This window comes from Sciurus carolinensis, chromosome 1 (assembly GCF_902686445.1).
Source record: "Sciurus carolinensis chromosome 1, mSciCar1.2, whole genome shotgun sequence".
Classification (NCBI taxonomy): domain Eukaryota; kingdom Metazoa; phylum Chordata; class Mammalia; order Rodentia; family Sciuridae; genus Sciurus; species Sciurus carolinensis.
The window spans coordinates 19,381,101-19,402,847 of NC_062213.1; positions in this window are offsets into that span (position 1 = coordinate 19,381,101).

Genomic DNA, 21,747 nt, shown 5'->3' on the forward strand with positions numbered 1-21,747 from the left:
AAAATATTTCTCTCTTTCTGTACCTTTTAAAATTGAATAGTTTATTTCTATGGAAAGAATTTAAAATCTTCAATATTTTAACTTTTTGTTTTCATCTATGTTAGAAAAGGCCAATACACCTATCCCACTATGGTAGTAAACATACATACTTATGTGTGTATCAGAAGAATTCACTGACTAGCAAGGCCCAAGGGTAGAAAAGTGCAAGTTTTTCTTAAGGTAATAAAAAGGGAATACTAGTCCTTGAGAGAAAATACTATTCAGCACTGGACAAACCATGAATATCAAAGAGGAATAACTCTGGCTGTGCTTTCCTAAGCCAAGTAAAATGGAAAGTGGAAAAATTATCTGTGTAATTTGGACAAATGCAATGCAGTTCTTCAAGGTCCTCTTCTGTAACCTGAATTCACCAGATCCTACCTGTACATTGAACATTGTCACCTATTTTTGAACTTGCCATTTTACATTATATGTTAGTAGATGTTTACCTAGGTGAATTGGATACATTATAACAAATACAAAATGTACTGATTCAAAATTGGCAGATTAATGCTCCAAGCATCCTACTTTCCAAGGACGACTTTTTTCTGAATTATTCAGATAATGGCCTCATCTCTCCTGTTCTTGGTCTCCATAAAAATGTCTGCACAGTAGAAATGATGGCAAGATCTAATAAGTCTGTCAAGAATTGGCACATATAAAAACTGATGAACCTGGTACTCTGAACTTGACCGATTTAGTTACTGAGGGGCCTCGTTTATTCAGTTTGGCTTTTACATGACTGATCTTGATGTGTAGCTGGTGCTGGGTAGACCTGTGTTAGATGCACAATCAGAACAAGTGAATCGTTGAATAAAAAGCACTGGGGTGAAGCAGAGACATGTGAAGAAGGTCAGGCAATGTGCTCCTGTCTTTCTGCTTCCCTTTTATGCAGGTACCTAGAACAACTAGCCTAAGAAAAAACTGCATATTCTACCTTCCGAGTACAAAAAGGTACATTCACCTTCTGAATCTCAGACTCTCACGGATCAGAGAGCTTGTGGGAAACAAACGCACCCTGCCAATAAATAAAACTAAAACTTGAGTTTGCCTTTTTAACTATTTATGTTCTAAGTTAAGCTTTGATAACATTCAAATGTCAAATTCTTTCATTCTAAAAAAAGTTGAATTAATTGCCTGTATTTATTTTAGCAATTATTCAATGTATTTCCAGTATAGGATGTATAGTATAATTGATTTTTTGTAAATAAAATATTTTTGATAAAATCATTGCCTTTTTTTCTGAAGGAAGGGGAACTTTGTTTTCTTGATTGTAATGGTGTGGATTTAAGAATGGGGTATGTAGAAAAAAATCATGTTGGTCAAAGACAGTGTCACAGAATGGCATATTTGGTAGAAATCTTTAAAATTAATGTAGTTTAGAAATCTGGAAAACTTAGAGACGAAGAGAGAGTTTTAATCAATAGCCTTTGGCTCTGATCTTCTCTTACGCCTCCCTTGAAAGTAACCCAAATTTAGACAAAAGTTTTATTATAGTAACTTATAGTAGAAAAATCACAGATATGAAGAAAAATAAGCAAGTTTATTATAGTATTTATAAATAATGGCAAAACCTTAAACTAAAATTCTATAATGAAGACAAGAATTAACTCAAATATGGCATATCCAAATAATGGAACATTGTTAGCCACTCAACACAGTGTTCTCAGAATATATGAGGAAATTAGAGAATTGTCATACTTAATAATAAGTAACTATTTGTATCATAACATGCCAATTTTGTAAAAAAATGTCTAAAAATGGTTATCTCTAATACTGGGAATATGACCAATTTTTATTCTGTAAACATTTTTGTGTTCTCCAAATGCCATAAACATGTATTGCTTTTATAATCAGAAAAAGGATAATAAATGTTTTTTTTAAAGTGGGTTGGGACATCTAATAGCATTTCCTGGTTTGAGGAACTTGGATGGTTACCCATCTTGCCACTTATCTCTCAAATTCATCTCATTTCCCAAATTTCATAACTTAGTTTCTGAGAATCTTTTATTATGTTGGTACTGTTACATTATGAACTAGAGTCACTGAGCATAATTGCCACAATAGACAATATAAATATGTATAGCTCCAGTTCCAATAATTCACTGATGGTCTTTGGTGCTATGAGAGGACTAGAGATCTTTTGAGGTGAAGAGCCAGGTGGTCCCTTTGAGGTTATGCTGGCCCTATGGTCAGTCATCTGAATCCTCCTCAACTCTGCTATTTTAGCATAAAAGCATTCATAGGCAATATGTAAAAGAAAGTGTGACTCTGATCCAGTGACTCGTCACTCAAGGACACTAAAATTTGAATTTTATATATTTTTCATATGGTGAAAAATGCTTCTTTTGATATTTTCAAACATTTAAAAAATAAAAAGCCATTCTTAGCTCACCAGCATTACCAAAACTCCAATGAATCAGATTTATCCTGCAGACCATAAATTAATAACCTCTGCCCTTTAGGAACCTATTGACTTTTTTGTACCACGAAATAACTGGCACCTAATTTTTGAGCATGACCTTTACTATATGTTAGGTGTTATCAGAAGCAGATTTTATAGGTTAACTATTTTAGTCACCATATTGGTCCCAAGAGATTCCATTATTATTGCCGTTTTACAGGCAAGGAAGCTGATCCTAATACCAGCAAATTGCAAGGCTAGAATTTTGTGTCCAGGCATCCTCACATCAGGGTTATCCTTCATATTAGTGGCTACTCACTGTGCTGTCCACAGCCCAGCAGCATCAGCAATGTCTGGGAATTTGTTAGAAGTGCAAATTCATGACCCAACTCTGTACTTACTAATCAAAATCCATAGGATTTAATAGCACCTGGGACAGGTGTTTAATTAGACCCCTAGGTGACTTTTGTATACATGTAAGTGGGAGCAGCATAGCCCTCATCCAGGCTCTTATATTCTTCTGCTCCAGAGCGAGGATCACTTTTGAGATAGCTGTCCATTCATTTGTATTCTCCTATTATTAAACTTTGCTACTTTTAGTATCATTTATGGATATTGGCTGAAGGTTAGCTTTAATTAAGTTTATTAAGCACCAGTAATGGTCAAAAAATGAAGTGTACTTGTCTCTATACTCAAAGAGTTTATCATTGAGTAAAAGAACTATGTTATCTACACAAAGATTTGATGCAAAACAAAATACAGGTATAAGTAGTGGTAGGAGGATATAAAAAGAAGGAATGAACAGGTAGAGTTAGTTCTGTGAAGACAGGTTTCATGATAGCATGGTTTCTGGGCTGATTCTTAAGAATGCACCAACATGAATGGGAACTAAGGATTTTTCTGTGGAATAAATAGAGTGATTGACACATGATTTTAAGAGGGGGGTCTTTAAACAACTGTAACATTTAATAAAGGTGTGGGTTATATTTAACCAAGCGTAACTATAGTAAGTAAGTTTGAAGGTGGACCACAGTGGACCATATTCAACTGGGAGAAAAACTAGAAAGGGGTATTTATGTTCATTCTGACAGATCCTGGTACATTCCGGAATTTTTTGATGGGGTGCTTACAGTATTGCAAAGTTGGGTACTTTCTCTGATTCAGGTTTGAATATCCCATGTGAACCATTGTATTTATGATCATGATTTAGTCTAAGCAGGCTTAGAATAACCTGGTTTTGTCCTCCCGTCACGTGACTGCGCTTGTCCCACGTCTTCCCACGGTGCCTCCTACATCTTTCTCTCCGTTCACTAGTGGCCGCAGCTCCTGCTGTTTATCCAGCGCCATCTTCAGTTTCCTTCCTGTGAGAAGTCACAGCCAGCTGGTCATGACAGCCATTTGACTGCATTTGCCATGTCCCTCAAATTCACCTCTCACCCTTGCTAAGAAGTTCTGTATCTCTTGCCTAAATCATTGAAGGTACTTCCTGATCGCCTCTTTTCACCCCATTTCTGTTTTATCCAGTGGATGCTCTGTATGTCTGTCCAAGGCCTAACCTGGGATACCAAGGCTTCACATCACCTCATTGTCAGCAAATAACATGTTGCCTTGAACATTTAAGAAAGCCCTCAGGGCTGGTGGTTAGTTCTCACTACCTTCCCTGAAAGACCTTCCCTCCTACTGTGTTCCTGGTCCTACTAAGTTAGATGCCATGCTCCCTTCTGAGCACGCTGTGCCTTCACCTTCATCTTTGCTTGCTTTTTTCTCTCAGTTGGAAATGGATTTTCAGTGATTCCTCCATCCCTATACTTACTGGTCAGAATTCTACTTCCTTCAATTCACTAGCATCTCCTTTCCCAGATTCCTCATTGAAGGGATTTCTCTCCCTTCTCTCTCACCATATTTCATGTCATCTCTGCTACCCACTTTCTTCCACCTTCTTTAACAGGTTGGATCTGCGTAATAACAACTGGGTGGACTAAGGTTTTGGGGGACGAAGGCTAGGTCCTCATCATTTTTTTTATGTCTCCATGGTAACTAGCACACGCAGGTGGTTGATAACATTTGGTGAATAAACAAAGGAGTAGACCAAGAACAAGGAAGGAAGAATGGACCCAAGTAATGAATCTTGGGCTGATGCTTTTGTTCCCATAAAAAGAGTTCCTTGGCACTGCCTACCAAATTAATAAATGCATTTGATAAGAGGATTTTAAGTAGTGACAATCTGCCAGACTTTCTTGGTATTTTGGACATTTTGTTAATGAACCATTTGAGTTTCTCCACTAAGCTGTGCTCCCACCCTGCCTGGTGGATCTACGAAGCTCTTTTCCACCCTCTTTTCTTCCTTGTGATTGGAAAAAGAAGAAATGTGGATACAGTGAGTGCTTGCTGTATCCAGTGCTCCAAGATGCTGAAAGATCATCCATGAAATAAAAAGATGATTAGCAAACACTGAATGTGTCTGATGTCTACACTGCAGAATTTCTCAGAAATATTTAATGTATTGCTGAACTTTATGAACCTGCAAGAAAGGCCCATCTCATACAGAAAGCTTCACACTGAAATGACAAGTGTCCACTTTCTGCAGCGATTTTTTTTTTTTTATCATCTCAGTTAGCATTATTATTCTACAGAACATAGTCCAGGCCATGCAGGTATATAATTCCTGACATCATAGGTTGGATTTGTTTTCACTTCAGATCTGGGAACATCACTCAGAGCTTAACCTCCAGGTTGCTAGAGTAATCAGCTCCAGGTGTGGAGACCCTGGGGTAATGAGGAGAAGCTTTCAGGTTCATTCACTTGGTTGAGCCTCTGACTACAGAAACAGGCTCATCTCCAAAAAGCTCAGTTTGCCCATCTGTGATCAAAGTTCCCCACACTGTCGCTTAGACAAACCTCAGTGACATGTTTTAGCTCTGCTGTTCAGGGCAAGAAGGGGCGTCATCCTGTCATCTTTGGGGAAGATGTATAATTAGTGGGTTAGAGAATTTTTGACGTAGCTTTGGCATGTACGAGAACACTGTAGAAAAAGCAGCACAGCTGCTTCAGGAATTGAAGGAAAGTTTGCATCTTCTTCTCTGTCTTGGATGGGGCTTGTTGAGTTACAAAACAACAGAATCATGTTTCCATCAGGTCAGGACAGAATCACAGTCCATGTGCTCATTCTCAGAATGAACAGAGGCGCTGCGTGTCATTTAAGTAAACATTTCACCTTTCCAGATACCACATCATGTGTCTCTCGTCAATGAAAGAAAGAAAGAAAGAAAGAAAGAAAGAAAGAAAGAAAGAAAGAAAGAAAGAAAGAAAGAAAGAAAGAAAGAAAGAAAGAGAAAGTTTGAAGGAAATAAAAACCCTGGAGGAAGAAGTTTTTGGAATCATAGTTGAGCATCTGTTTCATGAAGCCATTGGTAGAAGCACAGCAGAAAGGAAACTTTAAGGACATTAGTCCAAGTGGGCTATCTTAATTCTTCACTGAACTGAGGCCAAGGTATTAAGAGGAGAGGAGAGGAAGTCCAGGCTCCCTACTTTGAATGAGGAAACTGAGACCCCGTTGACTCTAGCCTTTAGCCCAAGGTTTAAAAGTGAGTTACACATTCTGGGGTGAGTATCTGGGTTTCTTCTACGCAGATAAGAGTTAGTGTCTTGCTTTATATGCAGGAAACCCCAAATGTGCAAGTTCTAGACGGCCTCTCCACTCTTAAACCTGACACATTGAGGCTTTGCTTAAATTTGTTCCCCTTGAAAGGAGTTGTAAATTATAAGCTTTTAGGATTATGGGGCTTTGATATTTAGGTTTTAAATATAAAGCTACCTGGGTTAGTCTAGCGCAGTACTTGAAACTGTTAGCTCCACACATCTTAACACATCAAAAATGAATTCTAATGCTTTTGCCCCACACCAAATCGTTGCCATGTTTCCCAGTTTGGAAGTAGATAAGGCCACACAAGTTTGAAGCTCTGACTCATTGTGTACTTGGGCTTTGGTGGCAGACTGACTAGCATTCAAAGTACTGCTTTGCTACTTATCAGCTGTATAAACTTGAGAAAATTACACCACTTTTTTGAGCCATGTTTTCCTCATGTGAATAATAATAAAGGGGATGATATTCAGATCTCAGAGTTATTGTGTAAGTAAGACATAAGAAAAGTGCCGAGGAAAAAAATCTTGCCAAATAATAGGAATTTAATAAATCTTTTCATTCTTCTTCCCTCTCTTGTAAACAACCAGGTTCACTAGTGTGGTCTTCTTCATATAATTTCTCTCCTTGGCAAAACGCTGTACTGAGGGCTAGGTAGTAACTCAACTACCAAGAAATGTTACCTCTCCAAAATTTATTTTAATTCACCCATTAGTTTTGCTTCTAGCTTTAAGATTTTCTCCATATATAGGCAGCCAACCTCTCATTCAGACACTGAGTTGGCAAATTCTTTTAAAAAACAATTTTTATTCACATGTAATAATTATACATCTGATTGGGGTACAGTGTAATATTTCAACACATACACAGAGAGTGCACTGATCGAATCAGGGTAATTAATGTTTCCATCTCTTTATTTTTTTATGTTTGGAGTCTTCTCTTCTAGATCTTCATAGAATGTAGAATAACTTGTTTTGTTCTGAACTGTGTAAATTTCTGGTATATGCTGATATCTGGAAGAACACTCAACAAATACAGTTTGCATCTGAAAAAATATTTTGAATGTCTAAAACATTGGGTCAATATATTAGAAAGAGCTTGACATTGGCATTCAGTGAATTTGAGTCCTGACTTCACTAGGTTCTGGTTTTCAGTAGATACTTCAGTTTCTTCATTTGTAAAAGTATAAGAACTCCCTTGATATAAACATCATAAAGGGATACTATTAAAATTTAAAAAAAAAATAGAAGGAAAAGGCCACTGGAAATTCAGGAAAAAAAAAAAAAAAACTCCATATTTGAGTTGCTGTTGTTAGTTCTGAGCATTAGAAGGACTCATTCAGACTTTTACCATGGCAGAGGTCACATTAGGTCCCTGAGTCCTACGACACACTTCTTTTCATCCTCGCTACCTCCCAGGTCAGTTGCTGACATCTCATGCCTATTGGCCGACATGTCTATCCTACCTTTCTTCCATTCTTGATATCTTATATTTCTTAATGTAACAACTAGTGGGAAAACCCAACACCCACCTGTTTAGAAGTTTTTAAATGTCTTCCTATCTCAGGATATCATGTTCCCTAAGACCCAACAGGACTCGCCTCCATCACTTTCCATGACTTCCTGTGAATTTCTTTCTTTCTTCCATATTATAATACACACCAGTGTTCTTTATGTTCCTCAGCAGCTGTTATTTTTTGTAACTGAAGCATTTTTTTCCTAGAACCTAACATAATTGATGTCTTCTTTTCATTTATATCACCTTCTCAGAGTACCTCCTAACATCCTATCCAAAGTGAGATTCTAGCCCTCCATCACTTTTTACCATATAGTTTTGTTTCTTCTCTCAAAACATTTAGCATTATTGTAAATTTATATATTTATTTATCTGTTTACATGACTATTGTCTCTCTCAGTAACCAGAGAATAAAATTCAGAGAATGGGACCATAGTGTATTAGAGCCCAGACAATGCTTGAGATTTTAGAAAGTGCTCTGTAAATAAGTTTGAATACATGTACATATAAAATATTGGTGCCAAGTACCCACAACATTTTGTAAATATTAGACCTACTTTCCCATACTTTAATAAAGCTTGTTACATATAGATTTGGAACTAGAGCTTTCCTTCTTTACTAAAACTGTTGGAATCAGGACTGAATGAATGTGTTTTTAAGTCCAAAAGCTAAGATTTTAAATTTTTTAAAACTTTTTTCCATATCTGGTAACATTTTCTTCTTCTCTGAAGAAGAGGATAATGTGAGAGGATATGGAGAGGATAATGTGAGGAAGGGAAACACAATGATTCTAACTATTGCAGTTATTGCTTGCCCAATTTTTGACCCCACCCAGGAGAAGTCCCACCCCAGATAGCCAAGAATCAAAGCACTGGGTGGTGATTTGTGACCAGCAATAACTGCCTGATTTTTGGCAGGAGAAAGATAGAGATTAGAGACTGTGAAGAGAGCCGAGAACCTTCGATGACCTTCCAGAATGATGACTGAGGTTCCTCGTGTTTCTGTGACCCCATTAGATGGCCACCTTCCAAATTGTTTAAAACATTATTTCTGGGCGTATAGCGCTGATATCTCACTGTATGGATAGAAGCCCAGCCTGGACGAGGTCTGATGAGGAAAGCATCTCCATGGGAATGATACTATCTGTGAGGGACAAATCCAATGATGACATAGGTATTTCCATCTTCCCTCTCCATGATTGAGTCATTTCCTTCATAGACAAGATAAGGAGCAGTCTGCATACAGGAATATGACTGGGTCAGAGTTCTTATACAAAGGTTGAGCTCTCTCTCCAGAGGTGATCTAACCCAGCTGAGCCTCTGGAGTCAGACAAATACAGACTCTCAGGGCAAGAGCCTCCTTTCTTCTTCCCTTCTCCCATGGTCAATGAGAAACAGATACATACTTGCACTCTAAGCCCACCTATAAATTAATATTTTCTTCTGTTTAAAGTGAATTGACACATGTGACTGGTAGCAAAGGGAGGTTGAGATTTGGAGTGAACAATAATTAGTTCACTCTAATCCACCTACTTCCTAATTTACCTACTTTCTGCTTATGGGATTTTGGTTAATTAATTTTTCAAAGCTCGACTCAACTTGTACCATTATCCTACGAGACCTAAGTGAACTATCAGCTGCCTCTGTGAAGCCTTTCTGGTAATCTGTGACTCTATCCTTTATTTCCAAACAGCATTTTTATTTTCCACTAATCGTGCATTTAATATATCTAATCATTTACAAGTTTCCCTCTTCTCCTCCCTAACAGATTGTGATCTGTTGTAAGGACTATGTCTAATTCGTCCTTGCAAACATATTTTACCAATACAAAAATGCTCATTGATTGAAGGAAGACTACATTTGTTGAGAAGTGAAGTGAAGAAATGATCTTTTATGATTTAGCAAAACATACGAAACACTTGTTCAAGTTAATAACTAATAAATACTCTTTGATTACCAACCAAATGGCAAGTTTTGAATGTATGATTTCCATTTAACCTAAACAAACCTATAAGTTAAGTATTAATAATTGCCTTTGGGACTAGTACAACCACTCTGGAAAGCAGTTTGAAGATTCCTCATATGAAACTACCACATGACCCAGGTATCCCACTCATGGGTATTTCCCCCCAAAAGATATAATATCGGCATACTTTAGACATACAGCCACTTCAGTGTTTATAGCAGCACAATTCACAGTAGCTAAATTATGGAATCAACCAAGATGCCCCATCGATAGAGGAATGGATTAGGACATTGTGAGTTATATATATATATATATATATATATATATATATATATATATATATATATATTATGGAGTTATACCTGGCCATAAAAAAGAATGAAATTATGACATGTGCTGGTAAATGGATGGAAATGGAGACTATCATACTAAGTGAAATATGCCAACCTCAAGATATCAAAGTCGAATGTTTTCTCTCATACATGGAAGCTAAAGTAAAATAAAGGACAGGGGACAGGATAATATATAAAACCAATCAAATATAAATTAATAGATCAGTGAAAGGAAGTTAAGTAAAGTGGAGGAAAGAGAATGGGAGAGGGGAGGGAATATGGGAGAGAAAAGAGGGAGGGGAAATGTGGAATCATGAACTAAAATCAATTTCTATGGATGTATGATTTTGTCAGAATGAGTCCAACTCTATATATAACTATAGAACTCTTAATTTAAAAAGGAAGATAGAGGAAAGAATAATTTCTCAGAAAAATAAGATTTCCCCAAAGTCCATTAAAACATTAAGGCAGCTTTGGAAAGAGATTTATTCTCTCAATTCTGATGCTCCTTCTAGTCTCCTATAACCATCTTGGCAAATAATTTTTTTTCTCCAAAGATACTGACATAAATCAAATCATGACTCAATAAACACAGTTTTGTAGGTTTTTAAAATAATGGAACCCATTATGTTACTTTTTGATCATCAAACAACATGGATATCTGACAATATTCTGCTTAGAGAATCTAAAACACAGATGCTTCTGAGATTAGAATGGTTAAAAGCATAATATTTGGGTTAAAGACACAAATTACAATTCCAAATCTGCCATTTCTGACGTATAAAACCCTAAGTACTTTACCTAGACACAGTAAGACTAAGTTTCCTCATCTTTAGATAATCCTTTTCTCCTAACCAACAGAACAAGACTAGCTTATTAAAGCAAGGAATGGCCTGAAGATATCCTTGAGCAAAGACCAGACAACCAAGCAACGAGAAAGATAGAAACATGGCAGCTATGACTACAGAACCCTGATGTTTGGTCTTTCCCAGGCCCACATCCCATCGTGAAAGTGGTTCAGCCTTGTTTCTGGCTTTGTACTGATTTGGGCTTGAGTCACATTTTCACAAGGGAGATTCTTATTGGCTAGCGTAGGTCACGTGCCTAACCTTTGGCTAAGGGATGTGGGAGTTCTTCAACAGCCTTTGCCCTCAGTTCTGTTCACAGCAAAGAGGAGGCAATTCTCCAGAAGGAAGTACGGATCCTCTTACCAAGAAAACCCTCTCAAAAAGGAGGGTCCTCAAAACAACAAACACTTTTGTTAAAGGTTAAAAAATGATTAAATGTATTTCAAAAGTATGCTACTGCTGGACTTGTAGTAAACATTCACAAATATCTTATTCTTTTTAGTATCACTAACAGAGGCTTCTTTGTCTTAGAGAAGTGATTTAACTTACTGGTTGGAGCAAAATGCCTAGATTGGAAAGTTTGCTGTTCCGCTTATGCCCTGTGTTGTCATGGGGAAGTTTAAGTAACTTCTCTGCTTCATTCTCTACATTCATAAAAATGTTATCATTAAATTACTTATCTCAAGGGTTGTAGAATTCACTTAATGGTCTTTCATGTGGAACAAATTACCCCCAAACCTAGTGGTTTAAAACTATAACAACTTATTATTTCTCACAACCTGAAATTCTGGACTGGGCTCGGCTGGTTGGCTGGTATCTCTGCCTCACACAGTATCTCTCAGCATTGACTGAAGTTTTCACGATGGTTTCTTCACCTAGATGTCTGTTTTCTCAGCTATAGTTTCTGGGACAAATCTAGTTCAGTCTAACCATAGTGGTTTATTTTTATTTTTATTTTTTTTTAACTTTTTCTAATTAGCTATAGTGATATCTTGGTCAGGCAGCATTGTCATGATTTCTCTCTGTCCTCTACATGTTTCCTTCCCAGCAGGCTATCCAAACCTCTTTACATGGTATCTTTGGTGGGGATTCAGAAAGGCACAAAAATTTAATGGAAAACATCCTACAGCATACGACCCTACTCCTGACATGTTTCAAACATTCGATTGGCCACATCGATTCACATGACTAAGTTCAAAATCAAGGTGGAAGGGCTATATACAGGATGTGCATGGTCAGGTGCATAGTGGATGGGGTTGTTCCACAGTCTACTACCATGAATTCAGAGATAAACATGTAGATCATTTTAAATAGAGCTCAGAAAATATTAGCCAGTGTTCCAAGCCCTTCGTATTATAAGAGATATATATCACATACATATAAAGACTCATTATTTTCAGACATTATGTCAACTCTTGATCATAGTGCTCTATTGGTTGTGTTCTCATATTGAGTGCTGAAGTCACAATATTCTTCCTTGTTGGTGAAGAAGGAAGTTGTATGTTTTAGACAGGAGACACTAAGACAGCAAGACAGACATTTTATAATAGACTTTTTGCTCCATCAACTTCATTTCCATAAGAAGACAAGCTGCCAGAGCTGAACTGCAGAACCAAAACATTTTCTTCATTGTAATGTCCTTTAGGTCTGTTCCAACACATGAATGATGATGAGACTGACAGTCAAGGTTTTGCTTTGCAAAGAGCTACAAAGATATTTGGGGTCCCAAAAGCCTTAAGGGCAATTGTTTACAATCACTTAGTTGGATAACTGAAAAACCTCAGGGAGAAGCCTCACTGAAGGTTTGAAACGCATCCTGATGAGTGAGGATGACAAATCTAGACCATTTACTCCCTGTCAAAGTTGATCTGGGCTGGGACATTTTAGCATTATCCATTTATCATGGTTTCTAAATGTGACAGTTTTCAGTTGTGATTATTTTGAGCAACAATTAGCTAGCAAATTTAGTCTCTTTTGATTGTCTGACACACAGTAGTGCTTCATGAATATTATGTTCCTTCTGTATCACAAACCCAACATATTATCAGATTTCCTTGGTTATGAGTTAGAGGAAACAAAGCAGAAGAAATTTAAATACAGAGGAAAATTTTCTTTTAAGGAACACTCACCTCAGCTTAATATTCCTTCCTATCCAAGTAGGTGCAGCCTATGAAACAGGGTCACTTTTGTCCCTATGGTGACCATGGAGAATGGAATCTAGAAAATGAGGGAAGTTGAGCAGACAATTGTGTGTGTGTGTGTCAGTCATGCATAGTGATCTGACTCTCCATGTAAACTCACAGATAAACGGAGCACGTTTCCTGGGGATGCTGTGTGAGTGTGACTGCTGGACAGTTGGCTCCCTCTGTCTCCACTAACTCTACTCCTCACAGCCATTACAGTTTCTGCCAGATCCCTTCCTTCCACGAGAGGGTGGATACTGCTCCCTTTGCAGGGCACTCCCTTGGAGGACCTGGAGCACCTCCCCTTGCAGGGCATGCCCCTGGAGAACCTCCAATGCTGTGCTCTTGCTCCACTGAGGCTGCCATCTTAACATACCCCCTGATTGCTTTGCTTCTTGCAGCTACCATGCCACTATCACATGCAGAGGGACCCCACTCCTTGTAGTGGTTCTTGCCACTTGGTCTTCTGTTACTCCCTTTGAAGAACCCAAGAGTATAAGTGGCAATTCAGGAAGGTTGCCAATGCCTTTTATAACCAGTCCAGGACTAAGGACTTTTGTTGTTGTTAATTTTTCATAAAGTCCAGAGACAGGCACTCACTCACATGCTTCTGAATATTTATGGCATAGCTCATGTTCTATTCACCAGAAAACAGACATTGAGATGGAAAGACATTTTCTCTTTTTTCTTACAGATGGTTTCATGTGAAGTGCTTTTAGGAAAAATACTTATAAATTGAAGAGGTAACCACTAATAGGCAGAGGAAAATGTTGAGATTAGATGCAGTTGCAGTTGAGGCCCCAACCTATTGCTTAGAGGATCTAGAGATGAAACAGCCCTCCAGAACTGGCCTAAATTTAGACAAAGGGGACGATGCCTTCATAATCCACCACTTCCCACACCATATCAACCAGTAATTGGATAAAGGCTGTTCTGGGGTTGATTTGGGTACAGGAAAAAGACTCATCCTTGGGAAAGGCAGTTCCCTTCATTTCAGGGGCGTTCCTGAAGAGAAACACAACTGCCATTCAACAGTGATCAACCCTTGGCAGCTGGAGGAATGGGCACTTCTGTCCTGAAGTAGAAAGTGGGTATTGCATCTACCACACTGTACTCATTAAAGTCCATGTTCATTGGGTTTGAAGTTTCTTAATCAATAGAACCTGTGTAGTCCTCAGGAATCTGCATTATAGTTTGTATAATGTGTACATTTTGGTAAGAATTGCTCCAATAAATAATGAAGTCAACTTCTCATCTGAAAGAAACTTCTCTTAATTGTCATTCCTCAGCCAGAATTTTCTTCTGCCCATCAGTAGATCTACTCTCTTTAGGATCTTCCAAGCTGTCTTTGGGAACTGTGGACTTCCTCTAATGCCCCAAAGTTCATGACTACAAGGTTCACTTCAGTTTCCAAACTTGCTTCTCACCCATCATGTTCCCTCTTCCCTTTTCTCAAGAGGTTCTATTACAATCCCAATTTTTTAATGTCTCTAAAAGAAACAAGCCTAGCATTTCCTCACTTCCAATAAAATATGGCATTTTATGGTCAAAACTTGGAAGTAAATCTCAAAGCCTCCTAGAGGTAGTTCACTAAAACTCTTAGTTCTTAGTTATGTTTTGATGGAAATTCTGGGAGAGAGGATATGCCCAAGTCTTCTCTGAAAATATTTGCTTTATAATTCAAAAGTGCTACCTGTTGTTTTCTTCAAAGCCAAAATGCATAGTTATTTGTGTTCATAAGGAACATTTGACCCAGGCAGGAAAATCCAGAGTCATAACCTTGAAGATACAGGAAGGGTCAAGGGAATCAGGAAAATCCAGAGTCATAACCTTGAAGATACAGGAAGGGCCAAGGGATTCCCCTAACCTTGTTGTTGTTGTTGTTCTTCTTCTTCTTTTTTTTTTTTTTTTTTTTGCATACCTGGGGATTGAACCCCAGGGCCTTGCACATGCTAGTCAAGCACTCTACTACAGAGATACATCCCTAGCCCCTTTTTATTTTGAGACGTTCTCAGTGAGTTTTCCAAGCTGGCCTCTAACTTGTGCTCTTCTTGTGTCAGCCTCCTGAGTCTCTGGGATTAAGGCTTGTCCCACTGCACCCAGAGCCATCTTCTTTATTCCTGTATCCCCTTGAATTTCAGAAGAATGTACCAAGGATCTTGAGGACCCTTGATTTGAACAAAACTGCAAACCAAGTTGGTGTCCTGGCCTGGACTTAAATTCAGATTTCCTGAATGCAAATTCAAGATTCCACCAAGCTAGGCAGGAGTAATCAAGCATAACTCAGAAGTGCAACAAATAAACCTGGGCATCGTCCTTCATTATAGGCCAGGAAATACTTCACATAAAAGGTGGTAATTAGTTCCTATCTGTCTGGTTTCAGAAGATAAATCAAGCAATTCCTTTCCCTGGGCAAAATAAATCCTTTTTCTAAAAAGGAGTGGACTCTGAGTCAAGAGAAAGGTGATGAGACTGACTTCCACCTATCACCCACAAAGCACTTTTTTTGGACTCAATATTTTTAAATTAAACATTTCACGATAATTGCAGATTTACATGGAGTTGTAAGACATAATACAGAGAGATCCCTTATCCTTTATCCATATACTCCATTCTCCTCATGGTAAAAATTTGCATTCTGTAGTATAATATAACAAATAAAATTGACATCAATACAGCCTTATTCAGATCTCTCCAATTTTTTGTTCGTTTGTTTGTTTAGTACGCACGTGTGTGTGCATGTTTTGGTTTATATTTCGTTTGGTTTGGTTTGATACTGGGGATTGAACTCAGGGGCACTCAACCACTAAGCCACATCCCTAGCTCTATTTTGTATTTTATTTAGAGACAGGGTCTCACTGAGCTGCTTAACGCCTTGCTAAGGCTGAGACTGGCTTTGAACTCGAGATCCTCCTGCCTCAGCACTCAGAGCCCCTGGGATTACAGACGTGTGCCACCTGGTTTATGTTTAGTTCTCTAGGATTTTGTACCATGTATAATCTGTTTGTCTTTCACTCTAGTCAATACGCAAAACAGTTATGTTATAAGAATCCCTTGTGGTGACACTGTGACCACACCTACCTGCCTCCTATGGATTCCCTAACCCTGGCAACAACTCTACTACTTGGAGAGATCCACTGCGGAAGGGCAGGTGCAGAAGCAGGATGAAAGTGAAGGGGCTGTGACAGCTGACAAGTGATGGTGGCCTTGCTTTTGCACCCATGGGCAGGAGGATAGATTCTGAATAAGCTTGGAAGGCAGAATAATCAGTATGTTCTGGCATACTGAATGAGGTTTGGGAGAGAAAGAGAATCAAGGATAACCCCCAGATTTTGTTGTGAGTGACTAGAAGGATGGAGTTTCCTGCCAGATGAACTACAGGTGGATTCTACTTGGGAAAGAAGATTAGAGAGGTTGATTTTGATATTTCCATCAGACATCAAGGTAGAGGTGCTTAGTGGGAAGTTGGAATTTAGGACATAAGATGAAGCTAGAAATACATATTTGGGAATTATCACCATGTGGACTGAATGAAGGATATATGGGGGCTGTATGAAACCAACACAGCAGTGAATGCAGACAGAAGAGAGGGTTAAGGACAGAGTCCAAGAATGCTCCAGTGTTAACAGGTCATAGGAGAGAAGAGCCTCCAACTAAGCATTCTAAGATCTTATTCTCCATCCTGGCTTAACTGTATATTTGGTTTTCTAATTGATCATCTTATTTACATACTTTCTAGTTTCTTACATATTTTTTCTTGCTCACTGCAGAAGACTTGAATTTAATTTGAAGAAAATTAAATTTTCTTCTCTCTGTCTCTCTCTTTTTTCCTTACAGATATATGTATTAGCCTGGGTCCAGTCAGGAGAGGGAAACCACTCAGTAATTTGAACAGGAAAAGTTTAAAGAAATATTAACTATCACCAGAGACTGGAATAATGAGGGATAAATTATTAAAGATTAAATAAAACTATTAAAACTGAAGAAATGTCCAAGTTGCCTCTCCTAAAGCTGAGACAGAGAGCCCACAGAAGTGCATTACCCTCTCACCTAACAGGCTGAGATCTGCTCCTGATGGGAACAAGACTGTCTCTCACAAAACAGCTGAAAAGTCACTGTGTTGTCATCCTGCAGAACTGCTGGAAATCACTGATGGGGTTAGTTCCTGAATGCCTCCAAAGGCTCATGGGTTATAAGTTTGGTACCTAGCCCTGGGTGCTATTGGGAAGTGAAGGAATTTTTAGGAGGCAGGCCTAGTGGAAATAATTAAGTCATTGGGGGAATGTTGTTGAGGGGGATATTGGTAATCCAGTCCCTCCTTCTCTCTCTCTGTCTCTTTCTCTGCTTCTCAGTCACCCTGAGGTAAACAGCTCACTGTCATATTCTCCCATCATGATGTACTGTCATGCCACAGGCCCAAAAGCAGTGGTCCAACCAACCATAGATTGAAAAAAAAAAAACTCTGAAACTGTGAATGAAAACCTTATTATGCTGATTATCTCAGGAATTTTGTCACAGTGCTGGAAAATGAATACAACTACCATTCTAGATCTTGCCAGAAATCTGTTCTCTAGGGTGCTCCAGAAAGCTATTTATAGGGAAGAATCACCCCAAACTCTCTCTTTATGAGACCATCCAAAGGTCATGCTAGGGGAAGCTGCTTGTGGTGGCCACTGCTGACTGCCATGCACTGTGGGAGCAGGGCACTGGAGGAACTTTCTGAGTCCATGATGCTGGACCTTGGTGCTGGAGAGGCACATGCCCTGCAGCAGTCAAATGCTTGAGAAGTTGCCTCTACAGCAGGGCTCGGGGCACTGCAGAAGACAGACACTGGAGACATCTACACGTGGAAAAGTCTGTGTAGGAACTTTCCAAGAGGAGCACGTCATAACCAGAAAGCACATCTTCTTCCTCCTAAAATTGCCCTTCTGAGCCACAGCACCCACTACCAACAAAATCTGTTCATACCAGCTGACAAAATAAACATGTTTAAAGGGACCAGATCCATTTTCAGAGAGTGGAAAAAATGGATGAACTTGGAGATGATAGACAATAAATCAGTTGCCAATACGGTGTTTGGGCACAGTGTAAGCACAGTGCTAAGTGCACTGATATCTAGGTGTTAATACTGTTTAAACTTGACATTGAAGAATAGGAAAAGGAAGGAATAGAAGGGCAAGGGAAGAAAGAGGACAGGAAGGAGATGATTGAAGGAAGGGCACTGAAAGAGAGGTTAAGAAGGAAGTGGTGCTCCTTGATCTTCAAACCACACATTACTTACCATTCTTAATCACCAAGATTTCATGGTGTGAGTCCAGTATTCTTTCCTGATATTCCACATTAATAGTGTTGCTCTCTTACAGGTGTATTTTTCCAAGTAATTGTCCTTATATTTTAGAAGTTAAAAATTTCTATGCAACTGATCATTAGCTGGGAACCAAGAAAAAATGTAGGATCCTTTGCCTCATCTGTATGTTTTCTTATTTGTAAAACTTCTTCCACAAGGTTAAGAAAACTCCTTTTTAGGACAGAGCACTAAAATACCAATAATCAAAATATAATTTCAGCTTCAAAAGAAATATTGGACATATTGTATCTAACACTGACATTTAAGGAAAAAAACCTAAACCTTTTTGCCAGAAAAGAGGCTTGGAAAGGATATTTTGCAAATTATAATTATATTGTGATTGTTTTCCACTCGTACAGAGAATCTAGGGACTAAGAGGTCAAATGAATGAGGTAATTTATAAAATCCTTTATTAATATATGAGTCTTCTTAATCCAACTTTCGTTGATTCCAGGCTGTTTTGTGGGCCTGAGGCAGGTTCATACACCCCAAAGATGAATCACACTTTGGGGACCAGAACTCCAGAAGCAGTGTACAAAAATTAACACTAAATTGAGTGTCTGAATAAAGAGACAAATGACCTAGTCCCAGGCTGGCAGCTGTGGAAAGAGAGCCAGTGAAAGTGAAGGAGACATGATCCAAGGCAGGGAATAACCCTATCTGACAACCCCTGCTGACCAGACTTTTATTTGTTCAGAGTTCACTGCTAAAGAGAAGGGGTTTTCTTAAATGTACTTCACTAACTGACTTAATTTTTGGAATAGAAATAAAGCCACAATTTAAAAAGTCAAGGAGCCTCATGCAATATACCCAACTTTCTGGAAGCTTCACAGAGAACACAACATTCTGGGACACCTAATTAAGTACCCTGAGCTCCTTATAACAAAGAGGAGGGTCCCTGGCAGCCTGCCCCCATTGCAAAGTGTGTTCTCAAACCTTAGGCTCCCCCACGGCTCACCATGATGGTTTTCATTTAGGCCTGGCGGGGCCCCCCAAGTAGAAGGTTTGCAGATTGCTTCTGAATCAACTCTGTCATGCAATACTCAGGGTGCCAGGTTTGAGGGGGAAAAAAGCAAAACAAGAAACACTTCTGGAGCCCAGAAAAGCTTGGCTCAAGCCTGTGCACATAATAAAAAATAACAAAGAGGAAAATAGTGTGTGTTTGCTCTTATAAAATAAGGAGTCACTGCTTTTATTTATCATCAAAACTCAAGTGTCAAAACTGAACCATTGCTGTGCTAAATGCATTCAAGGGATAGTCATGAGGTGAGTACCTAGGTAGGGTTATGGGATGTGACATATCTTTTCAATTCAACAGCCAGGTTAATAACCATGCAAGGCACCCCAGCCACTGACCATCTCTGACAGAGACTGGATTCCACATTCAATTCAGAAACTTAAACCACCCTGGGTGTCCAAATTCTGCCCTCAACCCACACTCAGAACAGGCGGTCCTCAGGTCCAGTCTACCAAACCCAAGAGAAAAGAGAAGGCAAAGGGGAATTCTCTTCTTCCCTTTAAAACTCCAGCTGAACCCAGGCTTCAAAAGGCAAGTAAGAGATTCTCATATTCCTGCTCTTGACCTTTCTTGCAATTCAATCTCCAGGATTTAGAGGGTTTTAAATCAGAGTGTCTCCACCCTGTTTGGAGAGTGTCATGGAAATCTCCAAACACAGTTGTATTTCACTTTCACTCCAGCCCATAGTGACGTTCTGTGAGCCCCTGTCATCTGCGCCACTCCCCTGACCCATAGATTTAGGTGGCATTGTGCCAGCTCTTCAACACTTGATGGGTTTAGTGATTAAAGTCTAATTAGATATTCAGCATAGAGGTTTGAATGCAAGCTGCAAGAATTGGATTGCCTATGGTTAAACCTCGGCTCTATTCAAAACTTGAATAACCTCAATCTAGTCAGTTAACTCCCCTCAACCCCTCCTCATTTAGTAGATGGAGATAAAGAGCAAAGACTTGTTGAATTCTTATTGTATGAGATGTATTCAAAGCACTATATGCTTTCAATTAATTTATTGTCACAAGATTCCTACAAAACAGGTAATCTTATCATAATCATCACTACTATTTTATCAAGAATAAAGGAACAGAGAGTAATTAAATAACATGTCCCAGGGGACCCAGCTAGTGTGCAGTGCAGTGGAGAAGGGATTTAACCCAGTGAGCTTCACTCTGATGACTGGACTCTCCAACGTGGGGTTTAACTCAGTGAGATGATGCTTCTCCCACGTATTCTTCTAGTTGGATAGAAATCTCTAGTATCTACCTCAAAGGGTCACAGTGAGGCTTAAATAAGTTCTAGAATGCTTTTAGCACAGTACCTTTGTTACAGTAAGCACTTAATAAATTCTAGCTGTGATTATTATTGATGAGAGTGACAAAAATGCAGAGTCATGGAAACATGTTAATGGTAATAATGAAGTTCGAGAAAAATTCATCTGTCCTTCTCAAAAGGTGTCACCTTCTTGAGGGCAGAAATCCAAAACAGTGGGGAATCTTGTCACCTTGAGCTGATGGTAATGAAGTGAAACTCCTGCCTATTTGCAAATGAAGTCTTATCTAGACCCTAGGATCCCTGGTCTTGGGGACAGTGTAAAGAACACCATATACGCAGGCACCTACACACACACCTGGAAAAGAGTCAAAGCAACAATTTCTCTACCATCATTCCCAACTTTGACCTCAACAATGGACCCTATACCTGCTGATTTCCATAATAAATTTGGTGGGTGTGCATTAGTTTAAATTTTTACCAACCATGAACCTGAGCATACAAGAGGCTAAGGGAGCAGTTGATGTGACACAACCAAAGGATTACTGAGCCAGAGTTGAATCCAGACTCATGGTGCCACACAACTGTGATGGAACTCAGTAACTGTTTATGGAAAATAATTGAAATAAATTGCATAGATTCCTCAACATAGGAATCACCCGCTCCCCACTCTATAGAAGTTTCTCCTTTGACAAACATACTTGATGGTCTCATAAATATGGATCATGGGCTGCCTGATAGTGTCCATGAGCCCTGCAGAGAGGGCATCTGAAAAAATCTGCTTGGTAAAGGCAGGGCTCCAAGCTGGTACAGCAGAGGCAGCTGTCCAGGACGACATAACACAGGGACATAGACTCATAATTGCCAACAGTTGGGACTCTGTTGTTTTAAATATCCTTCAGTTCCTCTTTAGTTCTCAGTAGGTAAAAATAGTTTATAAGGTTGCCAAGAGACCTATAAGCAGCCAGAAGTTCTTTCTCAATGAACCAATACACACATTGGTTATTAAATCACAATAAGAGATTGTTTTTAAAGCATCAACTTATGTTTGTACAATATAAGATAGGTCCATCATGATATCATAAAAATATGTTTTTACATTTAAATCATCAGAATCAAAAGAAGAGCACATCAGAAAAATTTAGGGCCTCAACACTGTCCCCATCAAACTCACTTAAAGTTACAGTAGC